This window comes from Ambystoma mexicanum, chromosome 10 (assembly GCF_040938575.1).
Source record: "Ambystoma mexicanum isolate Mex_15411 chromosome 10, UKY_AmexF1_1, whole genome shotgun sequence".
NCBI lineage: Eukaryota > Metazoa > Chordata > Amphibia > Caudata > Ambystomatidae > Ambystoma > Ambystoma mexicanum.
In genome coordinates, this window is record NC_090932.1 from 1,204,518,628 (window position 1) to 1,204,541,340 (window position 22,713).

Sequence of the window (22,713 nt, forward strand, 5' to 3'; positions counted from 1 at the left end):
CGTGGCCCTTTTAGAGGTAGATATTTGGTGGATAACCAGACTTGATCCCCTACTTGATATTGAGGGGCTTCCTTCCAATGTTGATCTGCTCCTTTCTTGTATTGTTCTTTAGCCTTTTGAAGGTGAGAAACAGCTTCCTTAAAGGCTTGGGTGATTGTAGAATGCAGGTAGTCTACTGCTGGTGTTTCAAGATCTTGGAGGGGATCCAACTCCGAGGTTCGAGGGTGACTGCCTTACAAAAGAAAAAACGGGGTTTTCCCAGTTCCCGAATGGACAGAGTTATTGTAGGCATATTCGGCTATCCAAAGGATGTCTTTCCAAGTTTTTTCAGTTTGTTGCAGCATGCAGCGTAAATAATGTTCCAGAGTTTGATTGGTCCTCTCGGTTTGTCCGTCGGTCTGAGGTTGGTGACTGGTCGATAGTCTCACATCAATTTGAGCCGACCGACAGCAACTTCGCCAAAAATGAGAAATAAATTGACTACCTCGATCCGAAATTAGAACCGAAGGAAAACCGTGCAGTCGGACGATGTTTTCGAGAAATTCTCGGGCCAGAGTTGCTGCTGTTGGCAAGCCTTTGAGCGGAATGAAATGCGCCATCTTGGAGAATAAGTCCACGATTACTAGAATCGTATTGTATCCGGAGCATGGAGGTAGATCGGTGATGAAGTCCATAGAAAGCGTATGCCAAGGGCGAGGTGGGATGTCAATAGGGCGTAAGAGGCCTGCTGGTCTTTCCTTTTGACTCTTGTTTTGGGCGCATATTCCGCAGGACATTATAAAGTCTCTGATATCTTTTTTCCAGAACGGCCACCAGAAGTAGCGCTTGATATTTTCTGAGGTCTTGGCCATACCGGGATGTCCTTCCATTAAAGAATCGTGATAACAAGAGATTACTTTTTTCTGTAAATCTGTGCTGGGTAGGTATAATCGTTCTTGGAAATACAATAAGTTGTCCTTTACTGCAAAGTCCTTTCCCTGCAGATGCCAATTCTGTATGTCTGCTGGAGTTACAAGTTGCCTGGCTTTATCCTTAACTTCCTCTATGGATTCTGTGGCGATTACACCCAGAATTCTTTGTTCGGGAATGATTGGTACAGGTTTAGGGATGACCAAGTGTTCTTCCACTCCCATCCGAGAAAGGGCATCAGCTTTACCGTTTTTTGTACCAGGTCGATAGGTAATTATGAAGTCAAACTCGGCAAAGAATAATGCCCAACGGAGTTGTCTAGAGGATTGGGCTTTTGCGGTTTTCAAATATTGCAGGTTTCGGTGATCCGTAATCACAGTAACGGTGTGTCGGGCCCCCAGCAGATAATGCCGCCAAGCCTTAAAGGCAGACTTGATAGCCAGAAGTTCCTTGTCAGTAATCGTGTAATTGATTTCAGGAGGCGAGAATTTACGGGACCAAAATGCCACGGGATGCAACTGATTGGTTACCGGGTCCTTTTGTGATAGAACTGCCCCCATGGCAAGGCTTGAAGCATCAGTTTCCACGATGTAGGGGAGTTCGGGGCGAGGGTGTTTTAAGATTGGTGCAGAGATAAATTTAGTTTTCAAATCCTGGAAAGCTTGTTCCGCCTCGGTAGACCATTCAAAACGTTTGTTTTTCTTTAACAAGGCAGTGATGGGCTGGACTATTCGAGAGAATTCGGGGATAAACCTGCGGTAAAAGTTAGCGAAGCCTAACATGCTTTGCACACCTTTTACGGAGGATGGTGATGGCCATTTGAGAACTGCATCGACCTTCTTTGAATCCATACGCACTCCGCCAGGTGATAATATGAATCCCAAGAATTCAACTTCAGTCACGTTGAAAACACATTTGTCCAACTTAGCGAAAAGTTTGTGTTGACGCAATCTTTCGAGGACCATTTTCACGTGTTTCCGATGTTCAGATTCCGATGAAGAATAAACGAGGATGTCGTCAATGTAAACAACAACACACACATCTATGAGCTCTCTGAGGACATCGTTCATAAAATATTGAAAGGCGGCCGGGGCATTACAAAGTCCGAAGGGCATGACCTGATATTCAAATAGCCCATACTTGGTGCGGAAGGCCGTCTTCCATTCATCGCCCTCTTTTACTTGTACCAAGTGGTAAGCTCCTCTAAGATCCAGCTTTGTATATATGCATGCTTTTCTGACTTGGTCCAGGAGTTCAGGGATCAAAGGTAACGGATATCTATTCTTAACGGTGATCTGGTTCAGGGAGCGATAATCTATACAAGTTCTAAGGTCTCCTTTCTTTTTTGGAACGAAGAACAAAGCTGAAGAAGCAGGGGACTTGGAAGGACGAATAAACCCATTTGCCAGGTATTGATCCAGGTATTGTCGAAGGTGAAGGTTCTCAGGCTCGGTGAGGGCATAAATTCTACTACAAGGAGGAGTAGATCCAGGTATCAGGTCGATCTGGCAGTCATAAGACCTATGAGGAGGCAGAGAGTTAGCCTGATCCTTCCGTAAAACATCTTAGTATTCTAGGTATTCGGGAGGTAACTGGGGAGTCTCTGAAGAAATTGCTGCCAGTGCAACACCAGGTGGAGGGTGACAAGTAGAGACACATTCTGGAAACTGGACCGTTCTTGCTCGCCAATCGATCAGAGGATTGTGTTTCTCTAACCAAGGTATTCCTAGAATAATCTGAAACTGAGGGGCCTTGATCACATCGAACACGATCTTCTCATGGTGTCCATCTTGACTTACTAGCGTCACTTCTTGAGTGGTATGCGTTACTGGCCCGGAGGCTATCTCCGTACCATCCACTGTAGTAATGACGTCCTTTGCAGCCTTGGGACAAAGAGTTAGATTCATCCTCAAAACCATTTCATGATCCACATAATTGCCGATGGCACCGCTGTCGACGTAAGCTTCAATTGCATGTAATCGATCCGGATTATCAGGGCTAATGAGGACCATAGGTATCACGAAATGCGAGGTCACGGAACTGGTTTTCACGCTCGGCAAGAAGACCTCTTTTCTTGTCGGGCGAGGTCGTTTACCTGCTCAGAGTTTGTAACTTTGGTAACTGCAGCTCCTACTGCCTTCTTGGCAGGTTTCACCGGACAGTCTCGAAGAAAGTGCCCTGAGTTTCCGCAATAGAGGCATAATTGCAACTGTTTTCTCCTTTCCTGCTCCTTTTGTGTTAGAGGACCTTTCAGACCCCCTATTTGCATGGGTTCCCCGGAGTCTACTCCTTTGGAAGGAGTTGGCGGTTTGGAAAATACTCGAGCATCAAACTTGGAACGATCGGCCTTCCTGTTCTGCAGTCTGTGATCTATTTGAACGACTAAGTCTATATAGTCCGAACAATCTTGTGGGGGATTCACTACTTGGACTAACACATCTTTGAGCTCTCCGCGTAGACCTCTATAAAACAGCGTAATCCTTTTGTCCTCAGGCCAGTGAGTTTCCACTATCAGTCTGTTGAAAGACGCAATATAAGCCAAAAGGTCTTGATTACCTTGTCGCAACGAAAGAAGCTCATTGTCCAAGGCCTGCCCCTGTGAATGTCTTGCGAACAGTTTTTCCATACTGAGCTGAAAAGCTTGAAAATCATGGAGGACCGGATCATCTTGATTTACTAGAGGGATCGACCAGTCTGCCGCATTGCCACTAAGGAATGAAAGCACGAAAGCTACTTTAGCTTGATCAGTTGGAAAGGCTGCTGGCCGGCATAAGAAATGCAACCGGCACTGATTGATAAATACTGCAAACCTCTTTGGGTCACCAGAAAATCGTTAGGGCGGAGCCAGAGGTACATTCCCAGGTAGGTTGATCTGCACTGGATTCATAGAGGATGTAGAAGGATGATTTCCCCCAGATGCGGGTAACTGGGTCTGTCCGGCTTTTGACTGTAGCAATTGTCTAGCGAGATCATCTGTTCGCTCCTTGGAAATAATCAGTTCCCTTCTTAGAGCGTTCGTTTCCTGACGGGCTGCATGCACTTCTGCCCTTAGTTCCCCAAGTAACTGGGCTAGCTGGTCGGTATCCGAGGTTTCCATAGCGCCTGGACGGGAGTTTTGTGGTTGGCTTTGCGTTCTGTAACGCTCACCTGATTCCCGTAGAGGCGCCGGTCTTGACTGGGCGTATACCGTATCTTCAAAGGTGATGTGTAACACACGGCTGGCTCTTTGGGCTGGACCTCTGTGCACTGTATGTCTGGCTCGAAGGGTAAGATGTCTGCAGATAGAAAATGTGGGATTAATGAACTGGGTTATTGAATGTCTCTCTCTTCTTCCCTTTCTCTTCTCCTGTAGAACCCCAAAGGTTAACGCTCTCACCTTAGGTAAGTGAACGCCGTGCTCTCCATATGCCTCGAGGCAGGGTGCTGTAACCAGTTTCTTCACTGGATAAGGGGAGCAGGCCTCTTGACTTCAGAGGACTACTGTCCGTCGTTTACTGCACGAACGGTAAGTTTCGAGTAATTCTAATGTCTTTAAAGTCTTTAGTAATGATGTCTCTTGTTTTTCAGGGTTCCGGCGATGGCGGATGGCGGGCTGAAGTGAGTTGAAGATGGAGCCCGTGTGATGAATAGAAGCGCCTGGAAGCACGTAAGTAAGCGCTTGTTGCCTGCTTCACGATGCGCTCTAACTGTCTTTTTATTTTGCAGGTACAAGTTCGGGGCGGCTGCAGGGTGCCGGAATACCCACTGGGTTAGATGTGGAAAGGAGTAATGGCACGTGAGTATTAAAGTTCCCCAATGTCTTTAAACGCACCTTGTTTTGTCTTTCAGATGCGGGATGCAGCGCCGAAGGCCTCCGGAGCGTGCGAAGAGTTGGTAAGCTTTTGTCTTTCAGATGCCGGAATGCAGTGTGAAGACCTCCGGAGCGCACGAAGAGCAGGTAAGCCTTTGCCTTTCAGATGCCGGAATGCAGCGCGAGGCGTTGGTGACAGCCGATGGACCAGGTAAGTGAAGAGCTGTCACTGAAGACCGTAATGCTAACCTGTTCTTTCTTGTCTTTATAGGTGTTGCTGAAGACTGGATTCAGAATGGTAAGCCTTTTTCCTTAGGCCCAGGATCAGATGCAGAAGACACGATGAGCGTTCTGCTGCTGAAGATGCAGAATAACGCAAAGCAAGATTCATCCATCGGGTGTGGTTTAAATAGCCTCCTGTAGTGCTTAGGTGTCTCCTTCCACAGCCACGCCTAGGTAAGAAAAGAGTTCCTGCTTTCCAGAAGAGTTCCAGTGTTCTGAATCTAGGGAGTGGCTCCTGCCCCACCCAACAGGAAAAGTAGTTCCAAACAGAAGAGGATCAGAGACTCAACTGGCAGGCAAGTAAGCAGCATGGTCCGCTGCAGGTAAATCCACCCAAGCATTATGAGCCCGGCGCTTCCAGCGCTGGGACTGGGCATATTTATGAGCCTGGTGCCACTGGCGCCAGGACTGGGTCCAAAAGGTCCCAATTGGGACTGGTTGGCACTCGGAACCTGGGTTATGGATCTGCTTCCAAGGGAGTTGGGAAAACCCTGACCTTTTGGAAGCAGAGATCATGACAATATATTTGCGAGCGGTAACAACTCGCCTAGTTATATAAACAAACTAGGCCAGCAAGCAGCAATTGAGGAAAGACATTTGCGAGCCGTAACAACGCAGTTATAGAAACAAATTACACCAGCAAGTACCTACTGAGGATGTGTGAACTCACTTGATATTTACCCCTGAAATAGCACAGCAGTATCACTTGATCATGTGCTTAAAAAAACACATTTATTTAATGCCGCAATGCTGGGAGAAACTGGCGTGAAGGGGGACTTTAGTCCCATTGGAGAATAAATTCTAAATTGTAAATTTTAAAACCCACTCCAACTAAACCACTTCATTGTTGTAGGCACGGCAGATTGCAGCCAGTGACCGTGACAGAAGGAGTGGCACTTTGGAAAGTGTAGCAGATTACACCTAACATTAAGGGAACAGAAGCCGAGGAAGCAGGGTAAGTGGTTTTTGATACCTTCAGTAAGTGACTCTGTCACTATATTTAGACAAATAGAATAACAAATGATGAAGGTAGAAACTGACCTTTAGCCACTCACCCAATAGGTATTCAAGACCTCTACCAACACAAGCAAATATACCAGACCAACGCCGAATTCCAACAGGTGACACATTCCGGTAAGAGATATATGGGGTGACAGCCATACAGAAAGTAGTAGTCATGGGCTCTCCAGGTTCCTGATATGTGTATGTTTTCACATCCCAACAATGTGGAAGATGCCCTCTCCAGACAAAGAAATTGGAAGAAAGCTGAAATATGTGACTGTCTTTTTATGTTCATGTGGAGTGTCCTAAGTGGGCACTATCTATAGTCCTGAACAAAGCGGCAAATCAGTTTCCCCGCTGAAACCGGTTGACATAGGTTGGCTCAGAGTGATGACATGACCCACTTGTCTCACAAAAACAGAAAAGTGAGCTTGGTTATAGGACATCTTTTCTTTTAGATACATAGCGGAAATAAGACCATCCCTTTGAATGGTGGACCGTCTAGGAAATTGTATGATACGTCAAGCTGAGGGGCAGCAACACTGTTAAATACGACTGTTTATTGCCAAACAGTGCACATCTCATTTTTAGAGTATTAGGAAAATAGTGAGTCGGGATAGGGTGAGCTCTTTATACTATCCCCTCACCTAGACAGGCGACGCACCAGCGCCCAACTAGGGATAGCAATTCTAAGGGATAGGTAGATTCTCTTTACAATGACTTGTAAATAATTGTAGGGACTGCGGCGGTAGGTTTAAACATTCTAATATAACACAATGGATTCTGCTCATGATGTGTTAACGTCACTCACAGTGTCCCATGAAAGCCACTGGGGCGAAAGCCACTTGGAATAGCAAAGCCTAAATTGCTTGATCATAGGAACATCAACCGTACGCACACCTAAACACACCCATACACACCCATACATACATACACAACCATAAACCCCTTACTAGAACAATTCACATTCATAAATCAAATATTAAATGTCCTATTTTCAACTGAAAATGTACCACAAATAATCTGGATGAAGATGTAGGTACGTGAAAAGCATGTAGTTAACCAGGCCCACAAGACTAATAACAAAATGTCATGCAGTAGGCAACATATCATACATAGAATTTCAATTTAAAGATCACCTGCAAAAAACTCCACTATGATCGTGTTTCTAGCATCACATTGTCACCGCTACATAGGACAAAAATTTCGGGCAGACACGACGCAAAAAGGACCACACTCTATACAAGTTGATAAAAAGTCCCACAGACCTATTTCTATCACTCCCAAGCACATGCCATAAGTACATTGACAAACACATAATTTCGTAACAAATTAGAATTTGCTAACATGAACTTGGAAAATGTACACGTCACAGCTGTACATCATATTAAACAATGAACCGAAACATCTGTCTGCTTGTGTGCATCAAACGAAAATCTGAAACAGCTCATGCACCTCATCTATTATGTAACGTAGAACAATATACATAAACATAACATTTTTCAATAAAATCGAAATTACAACTCTATTGTTTTTCAAATGTATGCTATTGCTCAGCAGCTCATGCAAACATGCAATAAAACATCTCAGCGCTGTATACCAAGTGACAGGGACGCCTTACCTGAACCCATACTATAATTACATTGGAAAACTCAACAAAGCACACATGTCTCAATGTGAATGAATGTTCAAATTCAACCATCCAAGACTCAGTCACAGCCCCACCTTATCACATCCTCTCATAACAACATAGGAATTACTATGGGACAACATTAAAAGGAATACATCTGTGTTTTACAGAATATCATAAAACATACTGAAACACTCCATTCACCGTACTTCATGTGCAATTTACACACACACACACACACACGGAAAGTGCACTCAGAAATATACTGAAACATCTTATGCTAACCAAACTGAAGGAGAAAAAAACACATTCGGTATCTAAGAAACAAAACATATACAAGTCATCTCTCTCGCTCTCTCTCTTTGTCTCTCTCTTTCTGTCTCTGTCTGTATGTCTCTCTCTCAAACCAAATTACTACAATGAGACTTTAAAAAACATGAACAGTTTCGAAAAAAACCTGACCAAAACATGTGAACGTCCAAACACTTATTTATAGATCCACATTCAACTGTACCTCAGCGTGCCTTTCATATTTTCTTTTTAAAAAAACAACCCAAAAATAAATAGGAGGTCCCAAGGAACTACCGTGCTACAATAAAGGATAACACTGCATTTGATAAGTGGGAGTAAAGTGCAAGGCGTCTATGATCCTCCACCTCTCTCCCCTGTGCGGCACCTGGTATTTCAGGATGCTCACCAGAATATATTTTTTGCTTTCCTAAGGTTCCCTTGTTCTGCCTACCTCCTTGCTCTCAAAGTCAGTGAGATCACAGAAGGTCAGGCAGGTGTGAGATAGCAAAACAAAGCTTCACTCTTTTGCTGTTGACAACTCATTTTGAATGCTGTGCTCAGGAAGGTTGCTCTGTGGTGTAGCTGTCCTCCCCTGTTCCCAAATGCCTCATCACTCCTGCTGTCAAAGCCAGAAAGCCAACGGGTGGGTCTGAGAGAGTGCAATGATGGTGCAGATTGTTTCCTACTTTACTGCCATTATCACTGTTACCCATCAGTTATGGGCACAATGGGTGGGATGAGTAAAACGAAAAAGAAAGAAAATCGGAGGTTATTGGGCCCATGAAGTGACTTGCATGAAGTGACTTTGCAGGGAGTGTCCGCTGGAACTGTCTGCAACATGAAAGGTTTGGCAGAACAGAGGCAATAGGAGAAGCGATGCCCTGGCTTGAAGAGGAAACATGCCAGAGGAACGGAAAGTGGAGCTGGAGCATCAGAGATGGGGGAATAGAACAGCAAATCAACTGGAAACAATGAGCGAGGTGCATTGTAAGGCGACAGGGATGAATGTGCAGGATGTATTAATCAGGCGACATACAATTCAGGGATTTTTCCGCACACCCCAATCCAGGAGCGCACAATTTAATTTCATTGAGTAAAGTTCTTGATATGAACCTGGAATCTTCAATTTAATAATATTGATTCCCAACAGCCTTTCTCCCCTTTCAGGACAAGGAACACACAGGGTTGCACAGAGGGTCTATGTATTAATAAAATAGAAATATTTAATTTAAATATAAGAACATTATGCATCTATGAAATTCTAATGTCAAATGGTAACTACCATGAAGAATGATCAATACACTAGTTGCATCCCCTTCCTATGCTGCATTTACTTGAATAACTTTGTAAATGTGCACATCACCTTCTACTCATTTGGTTTACCCATCCACTATCAATTGAAAAATGAATGAGGGCTCTTGATAACACAACAATGAATCAGAATATCCATGCCTATCTAAATCCCTCTACTTCCCCTTTTTTGAAAATAAATACCTTGTTCCTTACTCCATGGACATGTCTGAATTTCTATCAGAATTCTAGCAAATGTTATTGAAATACCTGCTACTTGACATTCTTGCATGTGAATCCCTTACAAAATGAAAGCACATTTTTGCTAAATTGCCTTCAGTGGGGTTTCTTGCTTATTAGTTTATTTTTGCATTTATATAAGCACACAACATCCATGGGCATCAAGGGCTTGTTGCAGTAGTGTCAACATCCACAGATAGGTTGTGGGGGTGTGCAGGTGGGAGAAAGGGGAAGGAGAAGGAGGGTGAATTAAAAGGTAGGGTTTTTAGTTGTTTCCTGGATGGCCAGTAGGATGTTTCAGCACACAGGTGTAGAGCAAGAGAGTTCCAGAGACGGGAGGCGGTGGCTGGAAAGCTGCAGCCCCCCACTCTTGTGTGCTTGAAGCATGGTGTGGTCAGGTGGTGGCTGTGGATGGATCTTGTAGGTCTGGTGAAAATGGTCTTGGATATTCTCTGTGAGAGGTAGGATGGAGCAGAGTTCGAGAGACATATGTGGGTGATAGAGAGAATTTTGAAGTCAACCCATTCTCTCACGAGTAGCCAATGTGCAGACTGATACATGGTCCCATTTGCCGAGGTCCAGGATGGCATGGATGCCATTATTTTGGAGTTTCTTAAGGTTGAGCTCTGAGGTGCCTGCAAACAGAGAGTTACAATAGTCCAGTTGGGAACCAATAACTGCTCTAGCTATGATTAGGTGAGCCATTTACTATTGCATTCATGGAAAGAAAATGTACATTTCTTATTTTCAATGAGCAGCTTAAAGTTGGGAAAATGGATAGTGAATAATCATCATTTCCCCTTTTTCTTGAAGGATTTATCACTGGTAACAGGACTCTGCTTGGTCATGTAACCAGGAAACAAAATGTTACCTTCATTTTCTAGGTATGCACACACTGAGATATCCTTTTTGCTCCCAAAATACTTCTCCTGTGAGTGCGCATTACACAGAGAAGGAATCAGTCAATCTCCCTGTATACACACCATAGAGCCTACTCTATCAAATCTATAATTTCAGAAGCACATGCAATTCTGAAATATGCATTAATTTCTCATGGCATATAGTAATTTATCTACCCTGCTCCTTCAGTACTTTCACTGATAAAAAGTAATTGAATGTAATCTATTCCCCTTTAGAGTATCAGTCCCCTCACGATTATGTTCCCTTGATATTATACTATCATATTAATTGCGTTTGGCTTTCTCGCAGACAGGTGGGCACCCTCTTAAGGACTGGTTCAATTCTCATCCTCTAGGAACAGGTGGGCATCAGTTATCAAGATGGAGTGAGCTTCCCTCCACAGCTTGGTCTCCCACCTTCTGTATTGGGACCTGTCTGCTCTTTCACTGAAGAAGACTTGCATATTTCACTCCAGGTAGGAATCACTTACAGTGCTCTGTTGATAATCCAAGATGACTCCAAAGGAAAGCAATATATTCCATGCTCCTATCTGTTGATAGCAATTCTGTTTTCATTCTTCCTTTCCATCAGCCAGCCAGTAGGTGAGTGTTCAAGTGCGTGTCTGTCCCCAGAGTCTGTGGGTTTGAACCTTATTAGAGCAGAAAGCACTGTCTTTATAATTTCTATCATCTAATTGGTCAATGCGTGTGATTGGATAGGGTTCCAAAAGTGATATCACACTAAACCACCCCTTCGTACTCATTGGGCAAATGAATTAGGAGGGCAGTCTGATGGGAGAAACTTCCAAATCCAGTTCCCTCCTATTTGATGTGATGTCATCTTGTAGATTTCTAAATTAAACAATTGTACTTTTGTTTAACATCATATTCCTCACATGTTTAATTATTTATTGTAATTATATGGTGTGAAATAGAAAGCCCTGGGACACAGAGGCACCTGGACAATAACAAACTAAACATAAAGAAACATAAAGATGCCAATCATGGCAAGAACTTGGTTCAAAGAGTGCGGGTGTCAATACTGAAAGAACTAGTGAACCATAATGGTTTCGGTCCTCATTTAAATGTAGTGTGTAAGGAGCAAGCTCTCATATCAGGGGGCAGCGCGTTCCAGATTTTAGGGGCTCCGGAAAGTGAAAGACCCTTGGGCTACAATGGACAACCTGGCCCGTGGTATGTCTAGGAGACAAGCATTATTTGATCTTAAGACTCTAAGAGCTGATAGCACACAGTGCTGCTCGATAGATACTTGGGGCTCTCACCATACAAGCAATTATGTGTGATACATTGTACTCTAAAGGAAGTTCTACTGCTGATCAGGAGCCAGTGTAAAGCAGTCCAATCTGCAGACACATGGTCACTTTTGTGCAGTCCTTCAATGATGCACACAGCATTGTTCTGGATAACCTGCAGATGAGAACGTTCACCTTTAGCAATGCCCATCAGTAGGCTGAAGCAATAGTCAAGTTTGGCTCCTACCATAGCTTGTGCAATAGTGGCACAGTTGATGGAGTTAAGGAATTGTCTAAGCTGGGCAAGCAATTTAAGATGATAAGATGTTCCTGAGACAATACTATTTACATGGTCCTTCATATTTAACTCTTCATCAAGATTAACTCCTAAGGCCTTGGCTTTGGTTTGTGTAGTGATGGTGTATCCTGCAATGTTGAAGTTCTGATATTCTTGGCTGAGCTTCCGGAGATGCGCGGAATTGGATTAACCATAAGCTCTGTTTTTGAATCATTAAGAGCAAGGCTGTTGATACGCATCCAGAATTGAGGGTAAGGGAATCAGTGGCATAATTCCCAGTGAGGGGCACAAGACATTGCGTGTCATCTGTGTAGTTAGAATACACAATAACTTCACTATCCAGTTGTTCTAATAAGGGGTGCATGACAATATTAAATAGTGTAGGAGACACGCAAGACCCCTGTGGAAACCCTCAAGTTACTGGGAGCTCCTTCGCCATTACGTCTTTAATGAAGACCTTGGCATTGTGTTTCAAGAGAAATGATTTTAACCATTTGGTTGCAGATGATGAGAAAGAGGGTGTATTCTGTACTCTATCTGCTAATATGGCATGGTCCACCAAATCGAATGATACAGATATATCTGACAGCACAAGCAGTGCTGTATTATGTTTTTCAAACGAATTGAAGATGTTGTTAATAATCAGTTCATCAGATTGATCTCACTTAGGTGAACCACATGATTGACTTTCATCTCGGCATATTCACAGACTTTTACAATTTTCCTACTGAAACATTGATATAAACATTATATTTAAATCTTAGAATGAAAAGCTTGCCAGCATGGACACTAGGATATAGAAATCACTGGCATGCACTATTTCTGCACATAGATTCCAACTAACTTCTAGTTACAAGCAAATATATGATTCCATGTGTAGATTTCACATGGTGCATTATTTTATATAAGGGAGGAATCACAATCTGAAATGACATACCAGTTCCTGGCTGGTAGAGCCAAATGGTCAGTTCATCTTGGAGTTGAGGGCTGGAGCATTTATGACTCCAGTGAATGATGTTTTCATGGTGCAAGTCATTTGAAGTTAGGCTGGTAGGGCCATTCACGACTTCAGTCCTGCCTTCTTTAAGTGATTCCAGGATCTGGCTGCCACTTATGTGAGACATCCAGTCTTCAAAGGTGTGAGTCACATCTTCATATGAAGACCTAGCTGATGGTGAATTGTGATTATTTGTAGAGTAGACCGTTGTGCAGAATGAATTCAATGTACTTATAAGGCATTTGTCTAGGCCATGTGGGAAGGATTTGTTTTTATTCCCCCAAAATGCACCCTAAGAACCAACTCCACGCAGAGTCATCAGATTTTATTGTCAGTTTCAAAGCCAATGTTCATTCCCCCATTACAGTAGATTGTTGGGGAATGAAAGGATATTTGGCAGTTCAGGCCTGGTTTCATTCAGGCTGGTTCCATTCACAGGTGCAGCTTTTAAAGTCACATGTTCGTTTACTGTTGATTTTGCATTTACACAAAACACTACAACATTATAATGTTCTCTTTGCAACTAAACTCCTGTAAAAACCAATGTTTGATATCTCTACATGTTTCTTTGAATAAAGATGATTTTAAGTTCTGTAAAGGGAAGAAGACACGATGCAAGACCTACATTTGTTTATTTTTTCCTGTCCTGTGTCATGCTGTGCTTTTCATTGCAGACTGAACTGTTTTTTTCCATTTTATTAAATGTTGCTGGATACTCTTTGGCAAATGGAAGGATTTCTTCTCTTTGCTTTATCAGTTACAGGAGGAGTTGGGCCTGTCCTCTCTTTACTCCATGATGGTGCGGAAAACACTGTCATTTTACCAGAAATGTCTGCTAGTGAACACTGACGGAGGATTCAAAGTATTAAATAAAGCTCTGCAAAATAATGCTGAACACTTACTAGCAGCATGGAAGACAGCTTGCATAGCAATTTTACAGGGGCTCAACACACTAGATGATATCTTACAGACCAAGCCAGCTCTGGTGAAATGTAAATTATTGGACCTAGGCTGGATTGAGCCACTGGAGAGTTGTAGAAAACGTAGACTATATGGGAGAAACTTCCTGGAACCAAAGAGGAGGGGTGGAGTGCCAATGTACCAGTCGAGATTCCCAAAGAGTTTTCTAAGAAGTCAGTTCATGCGATTCCGCATTAATTTGATGCCAACAAGAGAAGTACTGGAAGCAAGAATAAAACTCTTCGGAACTATCAGAACTATGCATGCAGGCTCTGTGAGGGGAAGCGAGAGACATTGATCCATTTAACCCTATTATGCCCGGAGCTTTGAGACATTAGATCTAAGTGGCTGGGCAGATTTTTTCTTCAATCTCTGACATTTTCGTCTGATGAGTGGTGGAGCACTTTACTACATGGATCGCGAGTTATGGTAACTCTGGCACTGTTAGCTTTTGTAAAATAATCCTTTGAAGTTATTGCACAAAATAACAACGTTTGTACTATGTAAGCAATATTGATGGGAGCAGTTAGAAAGAGGTTGAAGTGGACCCATTTGATATGAAGAGATTAAGTGCATCTTCTACCCCTGATAAAGTGTGTTTTTTATTTTTGTTCTTTCTGCTGTTAATGTAGATATTTTGTATTTAACATAACATTTTTTAAGAGTGGTTGTATGTAGTTAAAAGGTTTAATTTTGTTAACCAAATACTTATAAAATATGGGCTGCAAACATTGCACATTCTCTTGCATGTGTCCTTTTTCATATGCTGTTCAGAGGTTGCAGCTTAGATGTTTGTTTTTAAAGTGGTGCTTTTCTTTCTTTGCATTCTTTTCTTCCATGTGGATTTCCCTACACATGTTGCAGGGGGTATGCTGAAGTGACGAATGTGTGGAAGGTGTGCTTGTCTTTGCAGATAATTTTTCATGTCCTGAAGTGGGCTACTATATATTCACAAACGTAATGCACATTAAAATAACTGGAAACGTGAAATATTTCTCAGAGTCTATTTGGAATGGGTGCAGGGGAAGGATCAATTCTCAAAAGAGTAATTTCTTATCCTGTGTTTTAAAAATAAATCTCATGCACAGTATTGTTGTTAAGCACTTCTGTCTGGCTTGCATTACCATGGCATTTAAATGGAGACTCATTCTTGAACTGTACAATACACTCGACTTGGGGCATTACATTCTGGAATATTTTTAGTAAACGTAGTAATTTTGGGTGTCCCCGAATCTGACTTCGAGTAAGTGTTCAACTGAATTCCAGCTATAAAAGTGATATTTGGGTTCGGCTGAACACTTAATTATTTTTGCACTGAAAGCTGAACACCTGTACATGGGGCTGCCTGACCGCTGCTGGGAACATTCGTTTGATTAGTGGATTGCACGTATTTTTGTCTGCTGTCAGTATTCATGCTGTTTGATTGATTTCCTCCTCACCTGGAAACACTTGTTCCTATGTTGGGCATTTATAGCCATCTCACAGAGGTGCAAGGAGGAGAGGAAATAGCTTGAAGTCCCAGCCCTAACCTCTGTCGAATATTGAAAAAACGCAAATCATTTGTAGCGTCTGATCTAATGAAAAGGAAAATCAGGGCATTCTTTCTGCTTCTTCCAAGCTGTGTATCGTACCAAGCCCTTGTGATGCTGTAAAGACAAATACCCCCCTCCCAGTAGCATGCAGACAAAGTGGGCCCCTTAATGACTGCTTAACGCTTTCATTCTTCTAGTAGAGCTTTTAAAGTGGGAGCGATTTACAAGTGAAGGCCCATTTAGAAGACCATTGATTTGGGAAAGACGTTGTTAACACTTCCGTTTAAAGAAAGGAAAAGGTTATTTTTTCTTTTGAAAGCACACACAAAGCACCAGTTAGCTGCCTCAATCTACGCCCTCCTCCAGGCCACTTAAAATATATCACACAACGCAGTTTTAAACTACACTGTTTTCAGATGTTCAAGTTTAACACACAAAAAACTGTTTACTTTTGGTAGAATGTAATACTTTCATTAGAGCATATGCAAAGCCTGTATTTGTTAAACATTTCAATGCAAACATGTAACCTTTTCATACATCACCTTTTGTTATGAGTACATTTTCAAAACGCAAAGACCATTTGTTGCCTTCTGCTGAATTGCATTCTGTTATTTGTAGTCTCTCATTGAAGATGGGGTGAATAATGGCACAATTGTACGCATTTTGCCTAACATGTTTCTATAAGGATTTATATATTATTGTGATTACCTTACTATGGTTTTTGTACTTTTTAATTCATCTTTATAAAACAGAGTACTGTTCAAACCCAAACATGGGGTTGGGGGGAAACAACAAGAGGGCAAGCAAATCATTTCATAAATGCAGATTTGATAAGAGGTTGCAATCCAGGAGAGGTTATTTTCCCTCATTGTGGCCATGTGTTGCTTTTCAGGGCACAAGTAGATGATACAGCTGGGTGGGCACACTTTTATCAGAGGGCGGACGCTAGCCTGCTTGGGTGTTTTTGAGGCAGGGAAACTTGCTCAAGTGTTTGGCTACAATGATCTTAGACAGGTTGTCATGTTCCAAGTGCAGACCTTTACCCAAAAGACCACATTAAAAACTCATCAAAACACATGTCTCATATTGGGATTTTGTTTTCCTGGGAATATTTTACTATAGATTGTTGGTATTCAAACATGGGCACCTTTTATGCACAAATAAAGATTCATGGAATCCCCTAGACCAACCAGATGCTCAGAAAGGAGTATTCAATTATGCATTCATTTAGTTCTATTTATCAGTTTTGCTAAGTCCTTATTTTCTTCAATAATATTCCTCATAGTCCAATTTGTGAACTCAGTTCTTATATATTCCATCATTAGAGCGCATTATGCAGTGCAGAAGCCAATGCATTTCGGAACAAAGTTCATCAGGGCAAATAACTTTTCACCAAAAATGTACAAAATAATAAAATATCACAGGATTTGTTACAATACAAGCATCAGGGAAAAGACAAAGAAAGAAAAAAAATCCATTAGTGTCAATACTATACACCCATGATAAAAGAGAACTATTCGGCTCTGTATTTGACTTCGGCCAAATACTTTGGCCAAACATTCAGTATTCGGTCGAATACTAATTATACTGTTCGGCACACCCCTTGTACTAATGCACTTTTAATGCATATATGTTTCTTTTACCGCCCTGACAGTGGCAAATCAAAAGCTATTTTGGAATACCTTCAGAAACGATCTCACAGATATGCAAAGCTTTTCTCCTTCTATATTACACTAACGCCCACTATTGTTATTCAATCATTCTACTCTATTTTTGCCAATGGCTCTTCTCCCCTCAAACAAGAGTGAAGATGGGTGGTCCCAGGTATGAGCCCCCTACAACAACACAGCACCCCCTCTGCAAAAGGTACTGATCCTGCATGGCCAAGAGGCAACCAAGACACCACCAATCAAACCAAGATACCAAGAGGGGTGTCCTGCCTATTAATTACATTGCTAAGTTGAATTTTAGCATTACAAACATTCAGTGACACAACATGGTGGCATTTTGAGAAACCCTCTGCTGTTTTCAGTAGTTTTGTGTTTTTGCCTGTTATTGACCAGTGTGCATGCTGACCTATTATGCTTCAATACAGTTTGTACACAAAAACATTTGCTTGCTCATCATTGAGGTCAGCAAGCAAATTATGCCGCTTTCTTCAATGTTGCTGTAGGTACATCCAAAGAAGTTTCCATTATTGCTATGATTTTATTTAAATGACATAAGAGCTTATTGTGTGTATATTAGTGATGCTTGAACAGTGTGTTTGGCAACTATCAGACGGCACAATTAGGAGAGACAATTTATGGAATGGCCATGTAAGAAAAACATGGGCAAGGACCTTCCAAATACAAGTAGGGGAAGAAATACATTTTTATGAATATATAAATAAAATTACACCTCAATAACTTAATTTGCAGTTGTTAATCATTCTAACAGTTTTAATCAGAGTGTCTGCACTGGTATTTCGCCTAACCGTGAGACAATCAATTTTTGATTTTGCTGAATTTTGGTGGACAAAACACCACCATATCGCCAACACCATTGCTACTGAGAAAAGGGACCGAAATTATATTTTGGAACACTTTGGGCCTCATTACGAGGTCAGCGGTAAGGGGTTAACGGCAACAGTAAGGGTGTCATTGCCATTAACCCCTTACCACCACATTACGAGGTCCCTTAGCGGGTCCCGCTATGGGCTCCTGGTTTTACCAGCAGCGGCCATAGCAGGACCCGATAAGCGACCAAGGAGCTAATAATTAGCTCCATCCTCATTCCCATTGAGCCCTATGGGGGCTCGAATGGGAATGGTTCTCAGAATGGGGACTTACCGGGTCCTCCAAGGTTGGAATGACCCGGTAAGTCCCTATTCCGAGAACCCGAACCCGGAATGCGGTAAGAGGGTAGCCATGGTGCTGCTAGCACCATGGCTACCTCCTACCTCGTAATGAGGCCCTTTGTCTGGTTACTATGGCAACTGGCAATGCTTGTATCCAATGGCCAATGCACATTTGTTACTTTTAAATGGCTGTCTGACATTTAAAACATTGACTTTGGGTCTCAAATGTTTTTGGCCAATGGGGAGCAAGGTTTTGGAACAAATGCTCACTTGTTCAGCAGCCTGCAGTGATCTGGGTTTATGTGATCATCCCTCTGTGCCTTCAATTGTTCCGTTTATGGCAGGTAGAGAGAGAGCAATGAAGTTCTGCCTCAGGTTGTCATTAACAGAGCAACAGGAGGCACACAGAAGAGGCTGAGCACATAATGGTGTGTGAAATAAAGGAAGGAGGTGGGGCGGCAGAAGTCTGGCCCTGCTCTCATTATTACGCAAACTGAGTTACGCTAACGCTGATTGACAGAAGAGAAGTCCTCTCCTGTCCGACAGGGTGTCCATATTGTGACAGGTAGGACCTTCCAAGCTTTCTGTGGTCACACATGATGAGGGTGCGAGAAGGTACATTTTATTTATTTTCTGTATTTTTTCTGTAAATATGTTTACATTCACCAATAATACATAAAAAATACATACAATAAAAACAAAACACTAATCTGCTTGCACCCTCACAACATGCCATGCGACCCGTGAGGACCTGATGGCCCTCCCCCTCCTTTGTCCTAACAACATGGACACACTGACTAATAGGAGAGGAGTGCTCTCCTGTCAGTTAACATGCCCACGCTGTGGAGGGAGGGCCATCTGGTCCTCCGCAGCAGAGGTGCTAGTGGGTAGGTGTATTTATTACATTTTATATAATGTGTCTGTACGTATATGCATACATACAGAAACATAATATGAAATAAAAATAAACACTTATCTGCTTGTACCCTCACCACACGCCTTACCGCCACGGAAGACCAGATGAGCCTACCATCCGCAATATGGACATGCTGTCTGACATCCGTAAATCAGTGTTTTCCCTTTGTGTAGAAGGCCATCCAGTTATCTGTGGTGGTGGGTGGAGAGGATGTGAGCAGGTAAGTACTTGTTGGTATTGTATGGAATGTGTCTGCATGTGTGTACATATAGATATCACCCATAACATAAAATAAAAAAATAAAACAGCAGCAGCTATCAGTCAGCATATCCAAGTTGTGTAGAGGAGGAAAGGGTGGGTAGTAAGGGTGTGTAGTATGTGTGTGTGTGTTTCAGTATGTATGCATGAACAAGTGAATGTTAATGTGTTTGCTTTATGAATGCGTACATGCAAGTAGATGTATGAATACGTGTGTTCAAGTTTTGTACAATAGTTCTGTTTGCTTTACCATCGATGCACAGTACTGAAGGGAAAATCACACAAGTTGCACTTGAGTATTGTTAAAAGGGAACTTACAGAAATGATTACTGCATATGTGCACTAACCTATTTTAGTTTAGTTTATTGCCAATTGCCATAATCTTAATCATGACCAAAACATGCAATGGCACATTTCTACATCATCATTTATATAGATTATTCTTAAACAGATATTCCATTATCCAAAAACACATTTAAAATACAGAACTTCAAATAACAAAATGTATTTAAAGGGCACATTACAAACGTTTTAGGAATAATAAAGTATAGCATCAGTTGTTTAAAAATTCATATTAACTGTCTTTCTCCAGTGACTCCAAGCTCTCAATACATACTGGCTAACGCCATATAGTGTCAGGACATTATCAGAACGTCTGAAATGTTGATAAGCATTAAGCAGAGACCTGATACCATATTTGCAAAAAACAGGAGAAGATAGTTTTAATGTGTAAACAATGTGGACAAGTACACATTCAATAAGTGGGAGTTTCTCTTTCGTGCAGATCTCAAGAACAAAACTTGTCATGAATATCACTCCTTTCCCACTTCCCAACTACAGATAAAACAAGCACCATTTGAAAATGGAATAAACAAAAATAAAATGCACGCACTTAAAAGGTCAAGATAGTGCTCACGTCCTGACCTGGTTTTGATCACAACTAATCAGTTGCAAGGGGCATTGGTAAAAGTTTATCAAATACAAAATTCCCAATATTATCATTCACCAGGGCTTTGCCCTCTTAATGCATCAATTTTGGTTTAAAACAGCAATGTGATAACCTAAGTTGAATCAGTGCCATCTCGATTTGTGATATCCTAGTGATATTCTGAGCCCCATCATACCATGGAATCTCCTGAAGTAAAAATGTATAACCATCTTCCATGGAGCACAACCAAGTTTTGATCAACAACCCAAAATACATTTAACCTAAATACTTATTAATACCGCACAGACTCAGCTGCACGTGCAAGGGGCCTGATGCTGAGGATTGTGGAAGGGTAAAATGCTCCTTCAGGAATTAGTTTTCCGCTCTCACCAAAGAGTACATTTGACTGAACACCCATTACACTCCACCATAAGATCTTGCCAATACTGCTTTGGCCTCATAAACCATCAAAGACGCATATTCTAATATTCACCAAGCGCTTTGTTACATTTTGAAAGTGATCTCGGTTGCACAAATTATGTAACTGTAGCTTTCTCGACCTGAGTGACTCTAGAGCCATTTGCAATGAATCAGACTCACAGACAGTCATATGTGTCGACTATCTGTAACGGTACACCACCTGATTTAAACTGATCAGAATTTTCGTTTTTTTGTGTTAATTGCAAGATCTAGTATATTACCATGATCATTAAATAACCTCAAAATGCTTTTCAGGAGGGAGTTACCTGTTTGGAACATTAATACAGCATTGACGGCATATACCAGAATTGGCAAGCATTAACTATTCACCATAGGAACATTAGCACTTACAGAAACTAGTTCATCTACAAATTCATCTGAGCAAGAGTAGGGGGCAAAAAAAGTTGTTGTATAGCCTTCTTGTTTTCACATTTTTCTGTAGTCTCACCAGAAATGCGAAATCTCACATATGTGGTATTAGACGAATTTAACAATTTGATAGCTTTGTCCAAATTATTTGGGATTTCTTTCAGTTTTAGAATTGTCAATAATTGAATTCTGATGCCTGAATGAAATGTACTACACAAATTGAGAAATGCCAAATACATGCTGCATTTTTTTAAAAACAACATATTTCTTTACGATCAAAGGCAGGCAAAAACACAGATCAACAGTGCCTTGTCTCTTCCCCTAAGTAGCCTGGGCTTCCGAGAGAATAATGTCATCTTTAACAGCATTCTTAATTTTACCAAGTATCAGCTTACCATTTATCTTTCCTAAACTTTCAAGTAAGGGGATGGGCCTATAAGTGACTGGATTGGATCTGTCTCACGTTTCGAAAATCGGTATAATTAAAGCCGATTTCCAGTACATACTTATTTCTGCAGTCTTTTGAACTCTTGTAAGACTCTATCGGCTACCCAGCCCCAATTAGATTGGTCATCTTTAACCTAATCTCCTGGGATGGTATCCAGCCTGGTGCTTTGTTGGGTTTCTGAGAATAGATAGCCTTGTTGACCTACTCTGAGAAAAAAAAAACAATATTAGCCATTTCATTATTAGAATGTATGGACTCTGTAAACACAGCGTTATTCGAAATAGTCATAATTGCCAGAGAATCTAACATTGTATACATTGGAAAAGTGGTAATACTAATCTTTACTTTCCACACTATTCATGTTTATAGAGATGGCACTAGTACGGTTAAGGCCTTGGGAGACGAAATGTCAGAAACCTTTTGTGTCATTCCTAATAACAGATAACTGTATTTCTTTACAGTTCTTAAAACATACTTCAATATGTCTAACTCTATATTCAGTTTTGAGTTCGCTGATTTCACTTCTCTGATGGTGCTGACACAACTCATTAACTCATTAACATATGTAGTTTCCTCTACATCACCAACACTAACATATTACCCACAGACCCCAAACAGTGTAGGTTGCCAGGTGGATGCAAATATTCCATGTCATCTTTCCCAAGGTATAAGAAAACTATAAAATGCCCTAGTATAACTAACTACCAGATGTGGTAATGGTTTAGCTTTGTCCACAGTCACTTCCCAGTCATATGGAGCTAGTGTGTTAAAGCTTATATCAATATGTATATATATATATATTCAGTGAAAAAACTTTGTCAAAGGGACGTTATGGTTCCAATTAAAACCGAAAAACCCTTGAAATTCGCCAGTTATGGTAAGCTAAGCAACCATAACTCGCGCCAACACCGTGCACTGCTAAGACTGACACCCAGGACATCAAAAATGACATCACAAACGTCATTGATGACATCACTGATGACATCACATGTGTATGTACTTTTCATGAAATATGTGTACAAGGGATTCTTATTATAATGTTGCGAAACAAGTGTCAAGGATCATTGCAATAAATATCATACCCTAATTAGTGCATTGAACG